Source organism: Theropithecus gelada, chromosome 20, assembly GCF_003255815.1.
Source record: "Theropithecus gelada isolate Dixy chromosome 20, Tgel_1.0, whole genome shotgun sequence".
Lineage (NCBI taxonomy): Eukaryota > Metazoa > Chordata > Mammalia > Primates > Cercopithecidae > Theropithecus > Theropithecus gelada.
Window position 1 is genome coordinate 4,444,780 of NC_037688.1, and position 26,055 is coordinate 4,470,834.

At 44.0% G+C, this 26,055-nt stretch overlaps 1 pseudogene; it reads left to right on the forward strand.

The window, feature by feature from the left end:
* The window catches only part of LOC112614690, a 43,462-nt pseudogene that overhangs the window by 11,031 nt on the left and 6,376 nt on the right, over positions 1-26,055 (forward strand).

Consider the following 26,055-nt stretch of genomic DNA (forward strand, 5'->3'; position numbering starts at 1 on the left):
TTAGCCAGGATGGTCTTGATCTCCTGACCTCGTGATCCGCCCGCCTCAGCCTCCCAAAGTGCTGGGATTACAGGTGTGAGCCACCGTGCCCAGCCTTTTTTTTTTTTTTTTGGATACGGAGTCTTGCTCTGTCACTCAAGCTGGAGTGCAGTGGTGCAATCTTGACTCACTGCAATCTCTGCCTCCAGAGTTCAAGAAATTCTCCTGCCTCAGCCTCCCATATATCTGGGATTACAGGCATGTGCCTCTACCATCTGGTTAATTTTTGTATTTCTAGTAGAGACAGGGTTTTACCATGTTGGCCAGGCTGGTCACTTGAATTCCTGACTTCAAGTGATCCACTCGCCTCGTTCTCCCAAAGTTTTGGGATTATAGGCGTGAGCCGCCACTCCTGCCTCCTGGTCAGCCACTCTTTAGCTGCATAGAAACAGAAAGGGCAGACTCTGGAAACAGCTCGGATACATGGGAAGCAACTTGAAATCACCATCTGCTTCATCTATTGCAAAGAAAAATCTGTCACATATGGGCAATTATCAAGGAAACATGAAGCAATTTTCTATGGAGTACTTTCTAGATATGTTAGATATAAAACATCAGAAATAATACCAAAAATCCAAAGATCACTTGGGGAGCAGATAGATTTGGGCATTAAAACACAACCCCTCCCAGGCCAAGTGCGGTGGCTCACTTTGGGCATTTGAGGCAGGTGGATCATTTGAAGTCTGGAGTTTGAGATCAGACTAGCCAACATGGTGAAACCCCTTCTCTACTTGAAAATACAGAAAACTAACTGGGCATGATGCTGTGTACCTGTAGTCCCAGCTAACTGGGAGGCTGAGGCAGGAGAATCGCTGGAATCTGGCAGGCAGAGGTTGCAGTGAGGCAAGATCGCACCATTGCACTCCAGCCTGGGCAACAGAGCAAGACCCTGTCTCAAAACAAAAAACAAAAAAACCACAAGCCCCACTGAAACAATCCCATTCAATTGTTGTTCTCAAAAATGGTCAAGTGATTTAAATAGATATTTCTATAAATAGGACACAGAAATAGCCAATAAGCACATGACAAGCTGCTCAATGTCACTAGTCATTAGGGAAATGTAAGTTAAAACCACAATGAAATATCACTTCGCACCCATTAGAATGGCTATTACTCACAAAAATAAGAAATAACATGTATTGGTGAGGAGGTGGGGAAACTCAGACACTGCATGGCTGATGGGAATGCAAAAATGATGCAACCACTATGGAAAACAAGTTTGGTGATTTCTCAAAAAGTGAAACATAGGATTACCACATGATCCAGCAGTTCCACTCCTAGGTACATAACCGAAAGAATGGAAAACAGGAACTCAAACAAATACTGGTACATCTATGGTCACAGCAGTATTATTCACAGTAGCTCAAAGGTGGAAACAACCCAAATGTTCAACAGATGAATGGGTAAACAAAACGTGGAATATATATACAGTGGAAAGTTATTCAGCCTTATTATTACTCATTCAGAAGGAACGAAATTCTGATACCTGATACGACATGGATGAAGCTTGAAACCATTATGCTAAGTGAAATAAGCCAGATACTGAAAGGCAAATGTTGTTATGATCCCACTTATATGAGGTACCTAGAATAGGCAAATTCATAGAGACAAACAGTAGAATAGATATTGCTAGGGGCTGGGGAAGGAGGGAATGAGGAGTTACTGTGTAAGGGGTACAGAGTTTCAGTATGGGATGATGAAAAAGTTCTAGAATTAGATAGTAGTAATACTACTAGTAGTAACACAATGCTGATGATACACAGCATTGTGAATGCCCTTAATGTCACTGAAATGGACAGTTAAAAATGATTAAAGCCAGATACGGTGGTTCATGCTTTTAATCACAGCACTTTGGGAGGCCAAGGCGGGCAGATAGCTTGAGCCCAGGAGTTCGAGACCAGCCTGGACTATATGGAAAAGCCCTGTCTCTACAAAAAACACAAAAATTAGCCAGGTGGGGTGGCAGGTGCCTGTTGTCCCAGCTACTTGGGAGGTTGAGGAGGGAGAATTGCCTGAACCAGGAAGTTGAGGCTGCAGTGAGCTGTGATCATGCCACTGCACTCCTGCCTGAATGACAGAGTAAGACCCTGTCTTGGAAAAAGAAAAGGAAAAGAAAAAGTAAATGTTGTTATATAGTTTTTACCACAACTAAAAAAACCGTAACTCCACCTTGACCCACATTCTAAAGTTCTTGGGCCATATATAATGCATGAAAATGTTTGATAAGTACATCTGGGAAGCAGCTCAGCCTACGAATGATACCATAATACATAATGAATAGTAAAATGATCTGAAGCAGATTTCTCTTACTGGTAAGGTCAGAAGTGACTTTTTTTTTTTTTTGGAGACAGTCTCTCATTCTGTCACCCAGGCTGGAATGCAGTGGCCCGATCTCGGCTCACTGCAACTTCCACCTCCTGGGTTCAAGCGATTCTCATGCCTCAGCCTCCTGAGTAGCTGGGATTACAGGCGCCCACCACCACGCCCAGCTAATTTTTTGTATTTTTAGTAGAGACAGGGTTTCCCCATGTTGGCCAGGCTGGTCTCCAGCTCCTGACCTCATGTGATCTGCCCACCTTGGCCTCCCAAAGTGCTGGGATTACAGGGGTGAGCCACCATGCCTGGCCAGAAGTGACTTTTTTAATTGACAAAAAAGAAAGAGGCCAGTTGTGGTGGCTCATGCCTGTAATCCCAACACTTTGGGAGGCTGAGGTGGGTGGATCACTTGAGGCCAGGAGTTTAAGACCAGCCATGGCCAACATGGTGAAACCCCATCTCTACTAAAAATACAAAAATTAGCCAGGTGTGGTTGCGCACACCTGTAATCCCAGCTACTCAGGAGACTGAGGCATGAGAATCACTTGAATCCGGGAGGTGGAGATTGCAGTGAGACAAGATCGGGCCACTGCACTCCAGCCTGGGTGATGGAACAAGACTGTCAAAAAAAGAAAAAAAAAAAAAAAGAAGGAAAGAAAGAATAGAAGGAAAGGGAAGGAAAGGAAAGGCAAAGCCAAGCCAGAGTTTTCTGAGAGCTATGTTGTTAAATACACAGTGAATGAAGATTAGTACGGAGATCAGAGCGAAGGCATGGGCTTTACCATGCAGCAGGAAAATTAGTTGGAATCTCAAGTGTTTTTTTATTAACAGTAACTGGTTAAAATCAATATGTAGCCTATTTGCACATTTTAAAACCTTACAGTAAATATGAATATGAGCTAAATAATAAAGATAGGGTACTCCTACATTCAGCCAAGATAAAGCAGGACTGGATTTACCCTCCTAAGGTAACAACTAAGGATGTGGACAGGATATGGGAAAGATCAGTGCTCAAGACACTGGACATGGATGATGCGGACAGTGAGGCATGAGAAGTGACGAGAAAATGAGGTGAACCCTCTGATGGCCCCAGCATCCAGATGTTAAGCAGAGACATGGAACACATTTTTATTTTTAAATTTTTTATTTATTTTTATTTTTTTGAGACACAGTCCCACTCTGTCGCCCAGTCTGTAGTGTGGTGGCGCAATCTCGGTTCACTGCAACCTCCACCTCCTAGGTTCAAGCAATTTTCCTGCCTCAGTCGCCCGAGTGCCTGGGACTACAGGCCTGCACCGCTAATGGCAGTGGCTGCTGTAATCACGCAGGCTGCCGCAGGGGCTGCACACTCCATGGAGCCTGAGGGAGCCTCGCCCCTGCTAAATTGGAGCCAGGAGCTCCCCGGGTGCAACTGTAGCTGCCCAAATCCCAGCTGCAGACCCAGACGCCCTGCTCTACCGAGCAGGCCAGGAGCCCTGCCCTCCCAAACTGCAATTGTGGATCCGAGCCTCCGTGTGCTCTTGTGGGGATGGGGTGTGGTGCGGGGGCACGGGAACAGGCAAGATCTGCCCTCCCAGGTGCAGCGGAACTGTGGCTGCAGACCTGGGCCTCCCACTCTACAGAGCAGGCAGGAGCCGGGGACAAGCCTGAGCCTTCCGAGTTGTGGGGACTGGAGCTCCAGGGTGCAGCTGCGGATGCCCTCCCAAGTGCAGGACGGAACGTCTCTGCAGCCCGCACGCTCCAAGGCCCCAGGAAGGACCCTCCCCCGATCTCTGCAGGCTCAGGGGTGTCTGCTGCCACTGCCTGGTCTCTCTTGGCTCCTGGTGCCTGCTCCGATCTCAGAGCAGAGTTGGGGCCCAGCCCCAGGGCCATGAATGGCAGTGGGACACAGACAGAGCCCTGGGTAGAAGAGGCAGGTCCCCAGGAGGGCCCCACCTTCAGACCAGGGAGGGCCAGAAGGTTGGGGGCTGGGCTGCCCGTCCAATGGACCGGAGTGGGGACTTGTGGTGCCTTTTCCTGCTGGCCAGTGGCGGCCCATGATGCCCGTGGACCAATGGGCACACACTTCCTCCCCTCTGAGGTCCATAAAAGCCCTGGGCTCAGCCAGAGCAGGGCAAAAGACGGCCAGAGGATGAAGCGGCAGAGACACAACAGGGTGACCAGTTGCAGAGAGGAGTCCCCTGTCTGCTGAGAGCTGGAGAGGATGGGACCACCACCTGCAGAGAAGAGCTACCCTCTCTGCAGAGAGCTGCAGAGACTACCTGATTGCAGAGAAGAGGCACTCTCTCCAGGGCCTCCTCTCCACTGAGAACTGCAGACATCTGGGAAGTCGGGTTGCATAGAGGAGCTACCCTCTCCAGGGTTTCCTCTCTGCTGAGAACTGAACACTTGGTGGATGACCTGCCTATAGAGAGGAGCTACCCCCTGCAGGTCTCCTCTGAGCTACTGTAACACTTAATAAAGCTCATTTTCATTTTCTGAGTTGTTGTAATACTTGATAAAGCTCATCTTCATGTTCACCCTTCACTTTGCTGAACACAGGACAAGAACTCAAACAATTGGTCACTCTTCACTTCTCTGCTCTTCCTGGACACAGGACAAGAACTCAGGCAAAGCTGCCATAGCCTGCAGAGGTTTCTGGGAAGAAAACTGACACCCCAAAGATCCCGGCCGTGCTTTAGTAGAGATGGGCTTTCACCATGTTGACCAGGCTGTTCTCAAACTCCTGCCCTCAGGTGATCTGCCCACCTCCGCCTCCCAAAGTGCTGGATTACAGGTGTGAGCCACCCACTGGGCCCACCTGGAAAACGTTTGTTAAAGTCCGAAGTTGAAATTCTAGAGATGAAACCTAAAACATTTGAGATGAAAAATACACTGGATGGGACTAAAGACAGGTTGAACACTACAAAGGACAAAAATACGTGAAGATTAAGATACAGTCATAACAATAGAAACTATCCCAAAAAAAAGAGGAAAAAAAGAGCAGTGAGCTGTGGGACTTTAAGTGGCCTAATATCTGTGTAATTGGAGTTTCCAAAGGAGAGGCGAGAAAATAGCGGCCACGTCATTTCCAAATTTGACGAAAACTATAAACCCAGCCAGGTGCGTTGGCTCACATCTGTAATCCTAGCACTTTGGGAGGCTGAGGCTGGAGGATCACTTAAGCCCAGGAGTTCAAGACAAGCCTGAGCAACATGGTGAAACCTCATCTCTACAAAAAGTTTTAAAAATTAGCTGGGCATGGTGGCATGAACTTATAGTCCTAGCTACTTGGGAGCCTGAAGCAGGAGAATCGCTTGAGCCCAGGAGGTGGCATGCAGTGAGCCACAATCACCCCACTGCACTCCAGTATGGATAACAGAGCCAGACCCTACAAAAACAAAGAAAACAAATGAAAGAAGAAAGAAAGGAGACAGAGACAGAGAGACAGAGAGAGAGAGAGCACAACTATAAATCCACAGATAAAAAGAAGAAGCTCAATGAACCTCAAGCACAAGAAACATCACTTTGTCATCAGGCCTCAGTTAAATGTCATCGTCCCAGAGAGATCTTCCCTTACCAGTGAACTCTAAGAATCATTATATATGTTGTTTTTTAAGTGGTTTACTTTTTTATTGTGTATCCTTACCCCCACCCTAACGTAAGCTCCACAAGGACAGGGACCTTGTCTGCATCCTCCCCACTGAGTTCCCAGGGCCTAGCAGAGCCCCTGACATGTAGCAGGTGCTCAATACGTACTTCATGAATGACGAGTAAATGACCTCTTCCATTCGTAAGCTTTAGGAATCAATTCCTATTTCAAAATCCCTCTCAAATTATCAAAATATTCTTTTTGCATTCCCGACCTTTCCTTCTGCTCCCAGACTAATATAATGTTACCATTCCACCATATTGGCCAGCCACAGTGGCTCAAGCCTGTAATCCCAGCACTTTGGGAGGTCAAGATGGGTGGATCATCTGAGGTCAGGGGGTTTGAGACCACCCTGACCCACATGGTGAAAACCTGTCTCTACTAAAAATACAAAAATTAGCCGGGCGTGGTGGTACACACCTGTAGTCCCAGCTACTCAGGAGGCTGAGGCAGAAGAATCACTTGAACCCAGGAGGCAAAGGTTGCAGTGAGCTGAGATTATGCCATTGCACTCCAGCCTGGGCAACAGAGTGAGTGTCCATCTCAAAAAAAACAGAAACAAAAACAAAACCCCCAAAAAGGCCAATATGGAAGCACCAATTCTATCTATCATCTATCTATCTATCTGAGTCAGGGTCACTTTATAAAAATTTGACATAATTGTACATGTTTAAGGGATACATAGTGATATTCTGATAATACAGTATAGAGTGATCAAATCAGGGCAACTAGCATATCCATCATTTCAACCAGTTATCATTTCCTTGTGTTGGGGATCTTCAACATCCTCTTTCTAACTATTTGAAACTATATACTAGCCTGGGCAATATTATGAGACTCTGTCTCTACAAACTACTTTTTAAAAATTTAGCCGGTCATGGTGGCACCCACCTGTAGTCCCAGCCACTCGGGAGGCTAAGGTGGGAGGATTGCCTGAGCCCAAGAGTTTTAGGCTGCAGTGAGCCAGGATCGCTCCACTGCACTCCAGCCTGGGCAATACAGTAAGACCCTGTCTCAAAAAAAAAGAAAAGAAGAGAAAAAAGAAACTATGTATTATTAACTATAGTCATCCTATGGTGCTATGGAACACTAGAATTTATTCCTCCTCTCTAGCTGCAATTTGTAGCACTAATTCTTTTTGACTAATAGTAAAGTCACTTCATTTCCTGAGGAATGACCTATTTAAAAAACTATCCTTCCTCTCCAGAGTGACTCCAGGTAAGGTTCCAGCAGCCCCACTGCCTGGCGTGACATCCAGCTCTACCAATCGTGTATTCCCAGCACTCCAATAGACCATCATTTTCATCAATACAGCAGTTTACTAAACACTTCATGCTTTGGTAAACACTTTATGCTTTATATACATTGTCTAATCTATGAGGAGTTTACAGAGGAGCAAACTGAGGTCTAGGAAGGTGAAGTGACATACCAAGTCACATCTCTAGTAAGTGGCAAAGCCAGAATGTAAATCTAAGTCAGTCTGTTTGACTCCAAAATGTTGTTCTTTATGCCACACTAAGATGAAATTTAAAGTATTATGAAATTGTAGCTAAGAATCAAACAGTATACATCTCTCTAAGAGGGTCATAACCTTTTAATCATCTTTTCTGTCTGATAAAATGAAAAAAAACCAAATTCTTAATATGTATGTTTGACAACTCAGTCACAGAGCCTCTGCTATTGCCTGAAATAAGAATCAACAACAAATCATTGCCTTGGCCAAAATATTTTCTGTTAAAGCTAGAAACATTTTAAAATCTGAAGTCTTGGAACACAGAAATTATTTTACAGAAATTCATGTATCAAAGACATGTAATTGAATCAAGAAAAATAAAGTCTTTATGTTCTAGGGATTGGCTGAAGCAAAATATATTTCATTGACTTTAAGATGCGCTTTCTTTTTTTATTTTTATTTTTTATTTTTATTTTTTGAGATGGAGTCTCACTCTGTCGCCCAGGTTGGAGTGCAGTGGCGCGATCTCGGCTCACTGCAAGCTCCATCCCCAGGTTCACGCCATTCTCCTGCCTCAGCCTCCCAAGTAGCTGGGACTACAGGCGCCCGGCACCACGGCCAGCTAATTTTTTGTATTTTTAGTAGAGACGGGGTTTCACCGTGTTAGCCAGGATGTTCTCAATCTCCTGACCTCGTGATCTGCCCGCCTTGGCCTCCCAAAGTACTGGAATTACAGGCGGCCCTTTTTTAAATTTTATTTTTTATCTTAGGTAAAGACAGGGTTTCACCATGTTGCCCAGGCTGGTCTCGAACTCCTGAGCTCAGGGGATCCACCCACCTCAAGTTCCTAAAGGGCTGGGATTACAGGCGTGAACCACTGTGTCCGGCCAAGATGCACTTTCGTCCCTCACTCTTTAACATCTCTGAAATTCACGTGCATCATACAATCAATGGTATCTGACACCATCAGCCGGGTAGCAGTTGTGGTATGGTTATCATTGTCTAAACATGAGTGAACTTGGCCACAGCTGTTCATCATCATTAATTCTATGTGTAAATAAGTCTAAAATAACTTTTTTTTTTTTTTTAGAGACAGAGTCTTTGTCACCCAGGCTGGAGTGCAGTGGTGTGATCACAGCTCATTGCAATGTCAAACTTGTGGGCTGTATCCTCCTGCCTCAGTTTCTTAAGTAGTTGGGTCTATAGGCGTGCATCTTGTTTGGTTAATTTTTTTTTTTTTTTTTTGCAGAGAGGCTGTCTCCCTATGTTGCCCAGGCTGGTTTCAAACTTCTTGCCACAAGCAATCCTCCTACCTTGGCCTCTCAAGGTGCTGGGATTACAGGTATGAGCCACCATGCCCAGCCTAAAATAATTTTTAAGTATAAAATTAAAATGTTAAAGGTTAATTGGCTTCCTTATACATGTTACATAACACGAAGGTGTATTTCACAGCTGATGGTGTCTTAGATCGAATGAGGTTCAACATTTTGTTCAGAAAGACTTTTTTTTTTTTTTTTTTTTGAGACAGTCTCGCTGTGTTGCCCAGGCTGGAGTGCAGTGGCATGATCACGGCTCACTGCAACCTCTGCTTCCTGGGTTCAAGCAATTCTCCTGCCTCAGCCTCCAGAGTAGCTGGGATTACAGGCGCCCACCACCATGCCTGGCTAATTTTTGTATTTTTTTTACTAGAGACGGGGTTTTACCACATTGGCCAGGCTGGTCTCGAACTCCTGACCTTGTGACCCGCCCGCCTCAGCTTCCCAAAGTGTTGGGATTACAGGCACGAGCCACTGCACCCGGCCAGATTTTTGTATTTTTAGTACAGATGATGTTTCACCATCTTGGTCAGGCTGGTCTCGAACTCCTGACCTCAGGTGATCCACTCACCTTGGCCTCCCAAAGTGCTTGGATTACAGGCATAAGCCACTGCACCCAGCCCAGAAAGACATTTTTAATGGCCTTTTGAACAGGTTGGCAGCTCATCTCTTCCATCCTCCACCCCTAATATGTGAGGTGTATTACCCAGCATAACAAAATAACAGAATTTTCTATTGTTCAGCAGACACACAGGCAGCCAGAGGACTGGGCCTCCTAAGAAACAGAAAGAATGGGACAAACAGAAAGGCCTCTGTAGGCAAAGGCTTGGTGTTAGTGAGAGAAACTAGCAAGTGCAAGTTTTGAAACCAAAGTCTTCAGCACTAGCAGCAACAGCACAACCATACCTGTCTCTAAGTACCAAAAACACACCAGGCACTGAGTGCTTGACGTTAACTCATTTAATCCTCCAAAATTTGTAAAAAAAAAAATAGGTACTATCGTTACCATGATCTTACAGGTTATGTAACTTGTTCAAGGTCACACAGCCAATAAGAATGATGTTGGGCACCGTTACCTGGCTGGCCAATTCTTTATAGCAGTGATATCTAGAAAGCTTTACCGATCAGGATCGTTGTGGAGGGCACAATCACATGGAGGGCTATCCAGGGGTAGAGTCATTGTCAACTGCAAAGTGACAGTGACAAGGTGGAAAGTTAACTCAGGAACAACCTGAGGGTTTGGTAGGGAGAATATTTAGACAAGACTTACAGATGTGTGGATTAAATGAGTACCACCAGTTGACAGAGATAATGGCCAAAAAGGAATTGTCACTTGAATTGGCACTGCAGATAGGTAAAACGGAAGGAAGCTTAATAAGCGAAGACCTTCAAGCAAGAGACTTTTTTTTTTTTTTTTTTTTGGAGGGGGAGTCTCACACTGTCGCCCAGGCTGGAGTGCAGTGGCGCGATCTCGGCTCACTGCAAGCTCCGCCTCCCGGGTTCACGCCATTCTCCTGCCTCAGCCTCCTGAGTAGCTGGGACTACAGGCGCCCGCCACCGCGCCCGGCTAATTTTTTGCATTTTTAGTAGAGACGGGGTTTCACTGTGGTCTCGATCTCCTGACCTTGTGATCCGCCCGCCTCGGCCTCCCAAAGTGCTGGGATTACAGGCGTGAGCCACCGCACCCGGCCAAGCAAGAGACTTATCCATCTGAGGATCTGATAGATTTTTCTCATAGGGATTCCAGCCTGTCCCAATATTCATACTGCTGTCTTAGAGAGATGAGTAAGGAGGAAAAGAGTCAATCCTTAGCTACCTCCTACACTCCTAGGACTTTGCTATCCATGCCTGAAATTTGTAGTCAGGACCTGAGTCCCTGATTTTGTGAAGCTCCCCGATTCTGAACATAAGTGGGCTGTCCAGGAAGCTAGCAAGTTCAGTGCACTTTATCCCCAAACTGAGTTATAATCCAAGCTGCCCTTGACCCCCAAACAAGGGCAGGGGTTGGGAGGTTCATACATTAAATGGACACTTGAATTCATATTTAAAAAGGAATAAATCAACACTAGGCATGATAAAGGCAGACTGGTAAAAAGATTAATTTAACTCTAAAAGCCCGTTTTTGCTCTTCTACTATAACATCTTATATGTAATAATTACAGATGTCATCTTTGGTCCACCTGCCAGGCACTATGCTACATCTTTTACCTTCTGAAAGGAGAAATTCCACCCGTGAACAGCAGCCTCACCCCATGCCCAAGAGTGCTAGCCTGTCCTCATGCCAGCCTGCCCTAAGGATTTCAGGCTTGCCTAACCAGCCTTTACAATCATGTATGTAAATTCCTCGCAATACATTTCTTAATATCTGCTATTGGTTATCTCTGGTTGAACACTGACTAATAGACTCTGGTACTGGAAGTGTTTCTAGAGGACGGGACTCTTTTTTTTTTTTTTTTTTTTTTTTGAGACGGAGTCTCGCTCTGTTCCCCTGGCTGGAGTGCAGTGGCGCGATCTCGGCTCACTGCAAGCTCCGCCTGAGGACGGGACTCTTAAGAATGAATTTTCTGAAGTATTTCTGGATTTTCTGGAACTGATTTTCTAATTTTTTTTTTTTTTTTTTTTAGACAGATTCTTGCTCTATCGCCAGGCTGGAGTGCAGTGGCGCGATCTCAGCTCACTACAACCTCTGCCTTCTGGGTTCAAGTGATTCTCCTCCCTCAGCCTCCCGAGTAGCTGGGATTACAGGCGCCTGCCATCATGCCCAGCTAATTTTTTGTATTTTTAGTAGAAACGAGGTTTCGCCATATTGGCCAGGCAGGTCTCGAACTCTCGACCTCAGGTGATCCGCCCACCTTGGCCTCCCAAAGTGGTGGGATTACAGGTGTGAGCCACCGCACCCGGCCAACTTTCTCATTTTATTAAAGGCATTCATGACTCTATTTCCCACAGTAAAGAGGGCCCTGGTAATCCACGACAAGATGTGGCAATAGAGATACACAAAATATCACCACTGGATTCTTCTAATAAAATACCTATTGAAGGTGAGACACTAAGGGACCGCATGTTTTCCATATTAGAATATTTTAGTCGAGGTAAGAAGTATAATGGAATTACCTCAGCACGTTAGAGAGTTGTGAAAGAAAAGGATGAGCTCAGGGCTTCAGATTCCCAGCTCAAACTTTTCACTGATCTGAAAGCTACATCTGCCCTGAAAGAAATTCTCATCTCCTGTAGCCCTGCGGCTCATTCAGCAAGTGACTGAATTACAAGGCAAATTGATTTCCCAACTTCCTAGAGTGTCTTCTGTTAAAGTGAGGACATTGATTGGGAAAGAATAGGATCCCGAAATCTGCAAGGGAGACATGAAGCTAGGGACACTGAACCCCTAAATTCTCCTGTCGTCTTTGCCAGTGGAAGCAGCTCTTCCATTCTTGCCTGAAAAGCTAGCCTTTCTTTGCCTGAAGTTGACCTGCAAAGCACTGCAGATTCTCCTCAAGACACCCTCCCACCACCCCTTTCCTTCTCTATAACTACACTTAAGTCCTGGAAGACTCTGAAAGATGAGTTACAGAGTGTGACCCTTTTCTGCCCAGGCCTCCCACTGCCATTCATGGCCCCAGGGCTCCGTCCCAACCTTGCTCCAAGATTGGAGCAGGTGCCGGGAGAGGTGAAGGGCCAGGCAGTGGAAGCAGACACCCCAAGCCTGCAGAGATGGGTGGGGAGGGGCTTCCTGGGCCCCCAAGGGTGCATGTTGCAGAAATACCTTGGTCCTGAGCCTGGGAGGGTGGCCACAGCTGCACCTGGGGAGCTCCCACCCCGCCAACTCGGAAGGGGCAGGCTTCCCGCTTGTTCTCAGGTCCTGCCTGCTCTGTGAAGCGGGAAGCTCAGGTCTGCAGCCTCCTCCAGTGGTCACAGCTGCACACAGGAGGGAAGATCCTGCCTGCTCCTGGCCCTGTCCAAGAGCACAGCGAGGCTCAGATCCACAGCCGCAGTTTGGGCAGCTTTAGCCCCGCCCAGTAGAGCAGGAGGCCTGGGTCTGCAGCCTTAGTTTGGGCGGCTGCGGAAGCACCGCTCCCGCCCTAACTCGGAAGGGGCGGGGCTCCGACTGGCTCCATGGCGTGTGCAGCCCCAGCCGCCCCTCGCTGCTGCGGCTGGTGTGATGGCAACAGCCGCTGCCGTCAGGTGGATGTGGGTCCACTAAGCAGAGATTCTGAACTTCATGTTTTAACCCAAGGACTCTAACAGTTTGGATGGTCAACTGAACCAAGGGCCCATAGGTGGCCTACACCAAATCAGTCAAAAGGTCAGAGCAGCCTTGGTATATGATAGAGGAAGGCATCCAAAAGGTTAGGGATATGTTCTTCCCTCTCTTATCTACTTGCCATCTCTAATATGAAGTGTATTCATAATGGTTAACTTTATATCACAGGATCAAAGAAGCAGCAGGAGCATCCTACCAGGACGTTGCATTGTCCTCTGAGTAAGTCTGCACGTTTTCAGTTGTAACATGTCAGGTGAAATTGTGACTCTCTTATTGCCTTTGTTTGGAGATTAATATGGCTTAAGGAGATAAGTATGGGTGTCACAAGGGGTGGACTGTGATGCATATGTGAACTTGACTAGGCCACATCCCCCAGTTATTCGAACACAAACCTAGGTGCTGCTGTGAAGGTATGTTGTAGATGCGATTAAAGTCCATGATCAGACTTCTGGTTTCAACTCTAGAGACCTTAGAATTCAGCACTGTCACCCTTACAAGAAAGACCTGGACGAACTAAAACATCAATGACTTTTCCTGGACCAATCAGAACTGAGGTAGTGGGGCAAACCGCCACCCTGCAATCTGGAGACATACACAAATACAGAGCCACAGTCCAAATCTGCTTACATGGAGCATGAGAACCAGGCTCAGATGTGACTTTGGGATGATCAAACAGGGAAACAACTATGACTAATATGCTAAAGGCGCTAATGGAAAAAGTAGACAACATGCAGGAATAGGTGGGTAATATTAAGTGGAGAGATGAAAACTCTAAGAATCAAAGGAGGCTGGGTGTGGTGGCTCATGCCTGTAATCCCAGCACTTTGGGAGGCCGAGGCGAGTGGATTGTGAGGTCAAGAGATTGAGACCATTCTGGCTAACATGGTGAAACCCCGTCTCTACTAACAATACAAAAATTAGCTGGGTGTGGTGGCGCGTGCCTGTAGTCCCAGCTACTTGGGAGGCTGAGGCAGGAGAATTGCTTGAACCTGGGAGACGGAGGTTGCGGTGAGCCAAGATCGCACCACTGCACTCCAACCTGGGCGACAGAGTGAAACTCCATCTCAAAAAAAAATCAAAGGAAATGCTACATAAATCAAAAACATGTAACACAGGCTGGGCGTGGTGGCTCACGCCTGTAATCCCAGCACTTTGGAAGGCCGAGCTGAGCAGATCATCTGAGGTCAGGAGTTCAAGACCAGCATGGCCACCATGGTGAAACCCCATCTCTGCTAAAAATACAAAAAATTAGCCAGGCATGGTAGTACACGCCTGTAATCCCAGCTATTCAGGAGGCTGAAGCAGGAGAATCACTGGAACCCAAGAGGAGAATCACTGGAACCCAAGAAGCAGGAGAATCACTGGAACCCAGGCATTCCAGCCTGGGCAACAGAGGGAGAGTCCATTTCAAAAAAAAAAAAAATCAACAAACATGTAACACAAATGAAGAATGCCTTTGACAGCCTCACTCTGTCGCCCAGGCTGGAGTGCAGTGGCCAGATCTCAGCTCACTGCAAGCTCCGACTCCTGGGTTTACACCATTCTCCTGCCTCAGCCTCCTGAGTAGCTGGGACTACAGGCGCCTGCCACCTCCCCCGGCTAGTTTTTTGTATTTTTTAGTAGAGACGGGGTTTCACTGTATTAGCCAGGATGGTCTCGATCTCCTGACCTTGTGATCCGCCTGTCTCGGCCTCCCAAAGTGCTGGGATTACAGGCTTGAGCCACCGCGCCCGGCAATCTTTTTTCTTATCTTTAATTGATGTGTAACTGTTCATGCCAAGTGTAGTGGCTTGTACCTATAATCCCATCTACTCAGCAGGCTGAAGCAGGAGGCTCACTTGAGCCCAGGAGTTCAAGGCTGAGGTGAGCTATGATCACTACTGCACTCCAGTCTGGGCAACAGAGTGAGATCCTATCTCTAAATAATATTTAAGTATATTATTTATTTATTGGGTGATCACAGCACATAGATTAGTGAATAAATGATAGCAATGTTATAAGGGATAGAAAAGAGGAATTGGGGATGCTTTAAGGTACCTGTACTACACATGAAGTGGTACATTATTGTTTGAAAGTGAATTTTGATTACTCGTAAATGTATATCACAAACTCTAAAAGCACCACTACAATTACTTTAACAGTAGTATAATTGAAACACTGAGAGGAGCGAAAACAGTCATAAAATGCTCAATTAAAACCAGAGAAAGCAGGAAAAAATGGGGGAGAAAAAGAAACAAGTGTAATAAACAGAAAACAGTTACAAATATGATAGACATTAGTCAAACTATATCAATAATCACTTTAAATGTGAATGGTCTAAATACATCAATTATAAGTCAGAGATTATCAGAGTAGACAAAAAATAAATCCAACCATCAACCCACCTTAAATATAAAGCCCATAATTAGTTGGCTTTAAAGATTACTGTAAATATTCTGAGTGAACCTGATTCAATCATTTGAATAGTCTTAAGGGCAGAGCTGAAGCTCATTCCCCCAAAAGAAATTCCACCTGTGAACAGCAGCTTTTCCCAGTGCCTAGCAGTTCCAGTCTGCTTTTCCTGATGGCTCCTTGCAATAAATTCCTTTTCTTTTTTTTTTTTTTTTTAGACAGAGTCTAGCTCTGTCACCCGGGCTGGAGTGCAGTGGCACAATCTCGGCTCACAGAAACCTCTGCCTCCCAGGTTCAAGCGATTCTCCTGCCTCAGCCTCCTGAGTAGCTGGGATTAAAGGCGCCCACCACCAAGCCGAGCTAATTTTTTGTATTTTTAGTAGACACGGGGTTTCACGTGTTGGCCAGGCTGGTCTCGAACTCCTGACCTCATGATCCGCCCACCTCGGCCTACCAAAGTGCTGGGATTACAAGCATGAGCCACCGCGCCCGGTCGCAATAAATTTCTTAATAGTTATCTCCTACTGGTCCTCTTTCCTTGGTTGAACCCTGACTGACAATGCTTTACCCTCAACAGATAAAAGCAGAAAGGAAACCCTATAGTAAGATTATGGCATAAAACATTCAGTATTTCAAGTGGCCCTTTTCGGGGGGCATCCTAGAGGTTTCTGCACTCCATAAAATGCTCCACAGTAAGATTCAGATGACTAAAGGTTTCAACTTTATTTTGCCAGGTGGGAGAAGGACTAGAGAGAAAGGGGTAGTAGAAAGTAGAAAAGAACCTATATAATGCCATAGTAAATAATAAAATAGAAGTTGAGGTTCTGGAATTGAGTTCCTTAAAATTACCCGTTGGATATAAATATAATAGAGAATAGAAAAACAATAGAGAGAATCGATGAAACCATAAATTGGTTATTTGAAATGATCAACAAAATTAACAAATATTTAGCTAGACTAAGGAAAAAGAAGATGCAAATGACTAAAGTCAGAAGTGAAAATGAGAACATTACTACTGACCATACAGAAACACAAAGGATTATAAGAAAAGACTATGCACAATTGTATGCCAACAAATTAAATAACCTAGATGAAACAGACAAATTCCTAAAAACACACACACTACCTAAATGATTCAAGAAGAAATAAAAAATCTCAACAGACACATAACGAGAGATTGACTCAGTAATCAAAAACCTTTCAACAAAGTCCAGAATCAGATGGTTTCACTGATGAATTCTGTGAAACATTTAAAGAATTTTTCTTTTTTTTTTTGAGACGGAGTCTCGCTCTGTTCCCCAAGCTGGAGTGCAGTGGCATGATCTTGGCTGACTGCAACCTCTGCCTCCTGGGTTCAAGCGATTCTCCTGCCCCAGCCTCCCGAGGAGCTGGGATTACAAGTGCGCACCACCACGCCCGACTAATTTTTGTATTTTTAGTAGAGATGGGGTTTTGCCATGTTGGCCAGGCTGGTCTCAAACTCCTGACCTCAGGTGATCCCCCTGCCTCAGCTTCCCAAAGTGTTGGGATTACAGGCATGAGCCACTGCACCCGGCCTAAGGAATTTTAATAGCAAATACTTCCATAAAACAGAACAGGAGGCAACACATACTAACTCATTCTATGAGGCCAGCATTACCCTGATATAGACAAAGACATCACAAGAAAAGAAAATTAAGCTGGGTGCAGTGGCTCATGCCTATAATCCCAACACTCTGGGAGGCCGAGGCAGTAGGATCACTTGAGCTCAGGAGTTTGAGACCAGCCTGGGAAACATAGTGACACCTCACCTCTACAAAAAAATTTTTTTAATTAGCTGGGTGTGGTGGTGTGTGCCTGTAATCCCAGCTACTCAGGAAGTCTGAGGCCAGAGAATTGCTTGAGCCCGGGAAATCAAGGCTGCAGTGAGCTGTGATCATGCCACTGCACTTCAATCTGGGTGAGAGAGCAAGACCTTGTCTCAAAAAAAAAAGAAAGAAAAGAAAAAGAAAATTACAATAAACATTAGCAAGATGGCAGAAAAGGAGAACGCTGACTTTATCTCCTCTCACAGACACACCAAATAAACATCTACGCACAAATTAAATCCCTCTGAGAGAATGCCAAAAACTAGTTGAAAGACTCTAACACACTGAGCAACTAAGAAAATATTCATATCAAAACAGGTAGTAAAAGCTGAGACACTTTTGTGCACAAACCCCACCACAGGGACAGCACTTTACAAACAGGAAGAATCCCCCAACTCCCAGCTTCTCCTTCAGGAATGAAGGGTTTGTTTGTGAGCTCATCTAGCTTGTAGAGTTAAAGGGCACTTCCAGTGGCTGTAGCCCACCCAGGACCAGTCCAGAGAGAATAAGCTAAGAGGCCTAGCTCCAAGTATCTCTCTGAAAGAGGTCTGCCTGCACACTTTTCCAGCTACTGCCTGAGGTTCGGGCTTCTGGCTAGCCTGTATCTTGGAGCAAACAGAGCAGATAAACAATAAACCTCTGCAAGGCTCAAGGGAAGAATGGGCACTTCCTGCACCTTCTCCCCCAGCTCAACCGAGTGATAAATCCAGGTCTGAAGATTTCCTGGAAAAAGTATATGTAGGCACCAAGTGCCTCAATTTTAACAGCTCCCATATGAGCAACTGATTCCTAAATCACCTAGCTCTGGGAGTTGACGGGGCTCTGTATTCTGGAGTCTCCCTAGGACACAGAAGACAAAAAAAGCTGGTTGCTAAATGGGTGCACATCCGGTGGATTCCTTTGAAACTCAGAATGTGCAGACTGCATAAAAGTGCAAACATTTGCCACAGATCCTCTTCCAGGCTTAGGACAGAGTGAGTGGGAGATAAACTCTAGCTCTCAGCTTCTCCCTGAGGTACAAGGAATTGGAACATAAATCTAGCACTTCGACTTTTCAAGCTGCATCTCAAGGGACTGACTTCTGTCTCTCATATCTTGGGGCACTGACAGAAGTTGGCACACCCTAGTATCCAAAGGGCCATGAAGAACAAAGCAATTTGGAAAAGCAAAAAGATATGAGAGGCATCTAGAGTTAGAATATCTGGCAGGGCTGGTTGGTGAGGTCCATCTCCCAGATAAGGCCAGTATGAGAAGACTAGAAGAGGTGGCTGTCTTACCTACTGTGCAAAAACCAACACAGAAAGTCAAGAAAAATGAAGAAACAGGGAAATATGTTATAAATATAACAAGATAAATCTCCAGAAACAGAACCTAGTGAAATAAAGATATGTGATTTACCTGATAGGGCATGTGAAATAGACATTCACCAAGATTAAAAGAGTAATTCTTGAACTGAAAATTTCAACAGAGATAGGAAATATTTAAAATTATCAAGCAGAAATCACAGAGCTGAAGAATAACTGAACTGAAAAATTCAATAGAGTTCAACAGCAGACTAGATCAAGAAGACAGGATCAGTGAACTAGAAAAGAGGTCAATCACAATTATGCAATCCGAGAAGCAAAAATGAAAAAGAATAAAAGAGTAAAGATAGCTTAAAAGACTTATTGGAAACCATTAAGTAGAACAATTTATGCATTACTGGAGTACTAGGAGGAGAGAGAGAGAGAGAAAGACATGGCTGAAAACTTCTCAAGACTGGGGAAGAAAAGAGAAATCTGAATTCAGGAAGCCCAAAGGATGCCAAATAAGAATCCAAAGAGATCTACACGGAAACATATTATAATCAAACTGACAAAAGGTAAAGACAAAGAATTTTGAAGCAGCAAGAGAAAGGCAACTTGGTACATACAAGAAATCCACATTAGACTTAACAGTTTTCAGCAGAAACCTTGCAGGACAGAAGGGAGTGAAACAGTATATTCAAAGTACTCAAGGAAGAAAACTGCCAACCAAAAATATTATGCCCATCAAAACTATCCTTAAAAAACAAGGGGCTGGGCCGGGTGGGGTGGCTCATGCCTGTAATCCCAGCACTTTGGGAGGCTGAGGCAGGCAGGTCACCTGAGGTCAGGAGTTCGAGACCAGCCTAGCCAACATGGTGAAACCCCATCTCTATTAAAAATACAAAAATTAGCCGAGCATGGTGGCAGATGCCTGTAATCCCAGCTACTTGGGAGACTGAGGCAGGAGAATCACTTGAACTCGGGAGGTGGAGGTTGCAGTGAGCTGAGATCACACCACTACACTCCAGCAAGAGCAAGACTCCATCAAAACAAAAAAAAACAAACAAACAAACAAAAAAGAGGGGCTATAAAGACTTTCTCAGACAAACAAAAACTGAGGGAGTTTATCACCACTAGACCTGTCTGACAAGAAGTAAGAAATGATATGCAGAGTCCTTCAAGCTGAAAGAATGCTGAACAACAACAGGAAAGCAAAACAAAGCATAAAACTCACTGGCAAATGTACATATACAGGCAAAAAATCTTTTATTATTCCAACAGTGGTGAGTAAATGGACTGCAATCCTACTATAAAAGTTTAGGCCAGGCACAGTGGCTCACACCTATAATCCCAGCACTTTGGGAAGCTGAGGTGAGCAGATCACTTGAGGTCAGGAGTTCGAGACCAGCCTGGCCGACATGGCAAAACCCCATCTCTACTAAAAAAAAATACAAAAATTAGCTGAGTGTGGTAGTGCATACCTGTAATCCCAGCTACTTGGGAAGCTGAGGCAGGAGAATCACTCGAATGTGGGAGGTGGAGGTTGCAGTAAGCCAAGATCAGGCCACTAGCCTGGGTAACAGAGCAAGACCCTGTCTCTTAAAAAGCAAAAGAAAAAAAAATCTTTTGAAGTATTAGGCCAGGCTCCGTGGCTCACACCTGTAATCCCAGCATTTTGGGAAGCTGAGGGGGGCGGATCACCTGAAGTCAACATGGCAAAACCCCATCCCTACTAAAATTACAAAAAAATTAGCTAGGCATGGTGGCAGGCACCTGTAGTCCCAGCTACTTGGGAGGCTGAGGCAGGAGAATCGCTTGAACTGGGAGGCAGAGGTTGCAGTGAGCCGAAATTGCGACATTACACTCCAGCCTGGGCAATGAGTAAAACTCTATCCCAGAAAAAAAAAAAAAAAAAAGGTTTAAAGTATTAAAAACAACTAATACTAAAATATGTTAATGGATACATAATATAAATAGTAGACAATTGTGACATCAATAGCATAATGTGGGAAGAAAAGAGAGAAAAGCATTCTTGCATGCAAGGGAAGTTACCAGCTTAAAGTAGACTGTGAGAACTATATTGTGTGTGGGCCCCTTGATAACCACAAAGAAAAAGGGAATCAAAACCTAGCAATGCAAAATAATAATAATAATAATAATAATAATAATGAGACAAATGACAGCAAGAAAAAAAAAAAGAGGAATAAAATAACCACAAAACAAATAAAACAATTAACAAAATGGCAAGAGTAAATCCTTCCTTATCAATAACTACTTTAAATTTGAATGGAATAAAGACATTAAAATCATGCTGAAGAGGTATCTGCACTCCTATGTTTATTGCAGCATTGTTCGCAATAGCTAGATATGAATTTAACCTAAATATTCATCAACAGATGACTAGATAAAGAAAATATGGTATATACAACAATAAAATATTATTCAGCCTTTAAAAAGAAGAAAATCCTGTCATTTGTGATACTGTGGATGAACCTGGAGGACATCATGCTAAGTCAAATAAGGCAGGCAGAGAAAGACAAATGCCACATGATCTTACTTATATGTGGAATCTAAAAAATGTCAAACTGACAGTACTAGAGTAGAAAGGTGGTTACCAGAGGCTGGGGATTGGAAGAGGGAGAGAACAAGGAATCAGAGTATCAAATAAATGATCTAAGAGTACAAAGTTTCCATTAGGATGAAATAAATATATAAGATCTAATGCATAGTATGGTAACTATAGTCAAGGATAATGCATTATGTATTTCAAAATAGCTAAGAATAAATTTTAAAGGTCTTACAACAAAAAAATGAGGTGATAGGTATGTTAATTAGCTTAATTTAATCATTCCACATTATATAATACATCAAACCATTACATTGTGCCCCGTTCATGTATACAATTATAATACATCAAATAAAAATATTTTTAAAAAACAAGGCCGGGCGCGGTGGCTCAAGCCTGTAATCCCAGCACTTTGGGAGGCCGAGACGGGCGGATCACGAGGTCAGGAGATCGAGACCATCCTGGCTAACAGGGTGAAACCCCGTCTCTATTAAGAAATACAAAAAACTAGCCAGGCGAGGTGGCGGGCGCCTGTAGTCCCAGCTACTCGGGAGGCTGAGGCCGGAGAATGGTGTGAACCCGGGAGGCGGAGCTTGCAGTGAGCTGAGATCTGGCCACTGCACTCCAGCCTGGGCGACAGAGCGAGACTCCGTCTCAAAAAAAAAAAAACAAAAAAAAACAAAAAAAAAGTAAATGGAATAAACTCCACAATAGAAAGATGTAGAGTGCCTGAACAGATTTAATATTTATATGTTGTCTACAAGAAACTCATTTAGATTCAAGGACACACAAAGGCTGAAAGTGAAGGGATGAAAAAACATATTGCATGCAAATGTTAACCCAAAAAAGGTAGAAGTGGCTATACTCATATCCAACAAGGCAGACTTAAGTCAAAAACTGTCACTAGACACAAAGAAGGTCATTTAACAAAAAATGGGTCAACAAGATATAACAATTAAAAATATGTATGTACCAAACATAAAAGCACCTAACAAAGCAAATATTGACAGATCTAAAAGTACAAATTGACAGCAACAGTAGTAGGAGACTTCGATACTCCACTTTCAGTAACAGACAGGACGTCCAGACAGAAAATCAGTAAGGAGTGAACTTGAACATTATAACAAATGGACTTAACAAACATAAATAGAACTTTTCATTCAACAGAATATACATTCTTCTTTTTTTTTTAAATACAGGGTTTCACTCTGTCACCCAGGTTGGACTACAGTGATATGAGCAGAGCTCAGTGTAATCTTGAACTGGCCTCAAGCAATTCTGCCCCTTCAGCCTCACAGTGCTGGGACTACAGGTGTGAGCCACCAAGCCTGGCCTACACATTCTTAAGCACACATAAAACATTCTCCCAGATAGATCACGTTAGGCCACAACACGTCTTAAATCATATCAAGTATCTTTTCCAACTACATGGAGTGAAATTAGAAATCAGTAACAGCAAAAAAAATTAAAAAATAAAAAAAAAGAAACATTCACAAATATGTGAAAACTAAATATAAACATACTCTTAAATAGCCACTGGACTAAAAAGGAAATAAGAAAATGGACCTCACCCTCTGCATGCCACCGCCCACCCAGCTCCGCCCACCATGCTACTGCGACGAGCTGCTGCGACGAGCTGCTGCTCCGGAAAGGCCCCGCCAGCTCTGCCTCCGCGCTCAGCCTCTTCCCTGCCGGGAGAGGGTGAGGGTGCGCGGGCCAGCTGCTCCAGGAGGTGCGCGCGCTCGGGGTCCCCTGCATCCCCCGCACCCAAGTGGATTTGTGGCTGGTGCACAGCGTGGCAGCTAGGGATGCAGACATGGCCCACGGGCTGCTCGGCGCCACCGCCACGTTGACCAGAGGAGTCGGTGCCAGCCAGGCTGCGCAGGAGCGGGGCAGTGGGGATCCCCAAGCAGCTCGGAGTAGCCCCGGGGCCGGCGGGGAAGAACAAGGAAAATGAGGCACTAAGAAAAGAGCATGAAGCTGGGGCTCCCAGTTCCCAGCACGAGGAAAATGCGTCAACCCAGAAGAACTCATTACAAAGCAGAACAATGAAGATGAAAACAAATAGCAGATAAACATGACTGGGAGGCAGAAAAGACCACTGAACCTAGAAATGAGCCATCTGAATAGGACAGATACTTTCTCTCTGGAAGATTGTTGTTTTCATCACAGCCTGAAAATTCACTGGAGGGATCTCATCGGGAGATACCCCTCCTCTTCCAGGCAGTATCAATGATAGCATGAATTTCTTCAGCACATTATAATGGAAACTTTAGCCAGGCTATAACTCATGATGTCAATATTCATGAGGCCATGTTGCGGTGTCCCAACAATACATTTAGAAGAGATGCAGGAGGAAGGACTTCACAGGCACAAGAACCATTTCTACAGTTACATTCTCATACCACCAATCCTGGCCAAACCCTTCCTAGAACTAATTTGACAGGATCTCTTCCACGTGTTGACAATCAGATGAGGAATCTAAAAAGCCAAGACCTACTGTATTACCTTCCCGTAAATATATTTGAAAAACTTAATGTCATTAGCCACAATGACTTTGATCCAATGGATGTTTCTCGGCTTTTTGACGAACCAGATTTTGATTCTGGCCTTTCTTTAGACTTGTCACAATAGCACCTTATCACCAAGTCTAATTCTTCTCACTCTGTGAAGATGCTATAGGTTTTAGTATAGTCTCATTCCCATCATGACTTAGAAGGTGCTGTAGGAGGCTGCTACCCAGAACCCAGTATGCTTTGTCACATGGATCACAGTAGTGATTATAGTTTCCATAGGGATCTTGCATTTCAAGACATATTTCATAACCACACTTACTACTTACAGCCAAGTGTACCAGAATCTACTTCTGAATCTTTTTCAGGCCTGGAAAGTCACAGAAAATGAGTAGGTACCTCAATGACACAGATAGAAACTTGAGCTGTGATGAATGGCATGCTAAAACTTTGCATATCCCTTTTTCTGTAGATGAAATTGTCCACATGCCTCTTTTTTTGTTTTTTGAGACCAAGTCTTGCTCTGTTGCCCAGGCTGGAGTGCAGTGGTGTGATGTCGTCTCACTGCAACCTTCACCTCCTGGGTTCAAGCAATTCTGCCTCAGCCTCCCAAGTAGCTGAGATTCCAGGAATCCGCCACCATGCCTGGCTAGTTTTTGTATTTTTAGTAGAGACGTGTTTTCATCATGTTGTCCAGGCTGGTCTGGAACTCCTGATCTCAGGTGATCTGCTCAGCTCGGCCTCCCAAAGTGCTGGGATTACAGGCGTGAGCCACTGCGCCCAGCCCACCTGTTGATTCTTTCAATAGCATATTAAGTAGGTACTATCTGACAGACCTACAAGTCTTGCTCATCTGTGATATCAGATGAAGAAGGAAAAATAAAGTTGCTGCTCAGAACTGTTATAAATGCAAATTAGACATAATTTTGAATCTAGAGGATGATGTATGTAAATTGCAAGCAAAGAAGGAAACTCTTGAGAGCAAGCCCAATGTAATAAAGCTATTAACATAATGAAACAGAAACTGCATGACATTTGTGTTTTTAGATTGATAAAAGATGACCAAGGTAGGCCAGTCAACCCAAACCAGTATGTTCTTCAATATAGCTGTGATGGAAGAAGAGCAAACACTCAGGTAAGAAGAAGCTATAGCAGGAAATGTAAGTTGAAAGAAAATAAAAAAAAGAGCAAACACTGGGGATCTAATTATTTTAAGATACATTTTAGATTTTATGATTTAAAATGCAAAATAGCCTTATTTTCATTTAGTTTGTTAGCACTGAAATATAGTGGGCCTTTTAAACACTATTTTAATCTTTATATTTAGCTTATAAATTTTTCTATATGGAAATAAATTTTATATGTGAATTTTTTAAAAAAGAAAATTTAAAAGTATCTCAAGCTGGGAATGGTGGTACACACCTGTAGTCTCAGCCACTTGGGAGGCTCAGATGGGAGGATTATTAGTTTGAGTTCTGCCTGGGCAAAATAGCAAGACCCTGTGTGTATATATACATACATATATACATACATACATACACACAAATGAAGACAAAAATACTACATATCAAAGCTTATGGGATGTAGTAAAAGCACTTGGGGAATTTTATAGTGACAAATGCCTACATTATAAAGGAAGAAAGATCCCAAATAACCTAACTTTACCCCTCAAGGTACTAGAAAAAGAACAAACTAAACCCAAAGTTAACAGAAAGAAGGAAATAATAAAGATCAGGACAGAAATAAATCAAAGAGAGAACGGAAAAACTGCAGAAAATCAACAAAATCAGGTTGGTTTTTCAAAAAATATAAAAGTTGACAAACCTTTAGCTACACTAAGAAAAAAAAGAAGACTAAAAATCAGAAACGAAAGAGGGAACATTACAACTGATGTCACAGAAATAAAAAGGACCATAAGGGACTATTATGAACAATTATATGCCAACAAATTGGATAACCGAGAGAAAATGGGTATTTCTAGAAACATAGAACCAACAAAGATTGAATCAAGACCAGAAAACCTGAACATACCAATCACAAATAAAAACATTAAAGTTGTAATAAAATACTTTTCATCAAAGAAAAGCCCAGGACCAGATAGCTAAGAATTAATACTGACCAGGTGCAGTGGCTCAGCCTGTAATCCTAGCACTTTGGGAGGTTGAGGCAGGCAGATCACCTGAGGTCAGCAGTTTAAGACCAGCCTGGCCAACATGGTGAAACTCCATCTCTTCTAAAAATACAAAAATTAGCCAGGCATGGTGGCAGACGCTTGTAATTACAGCTACTCAGGAGGCCAAGGCAGGAGAATCGCTTGAACCTGGGAGGCGGAGGTTGCATGAGCCAAGATTGCGCCATTGTATTCCAGCCTGGGTGACAAGAGCAAAACTCTGTCTCAAAAACAAAAACAAAAACAAAAACAAAAAGAATTTATAC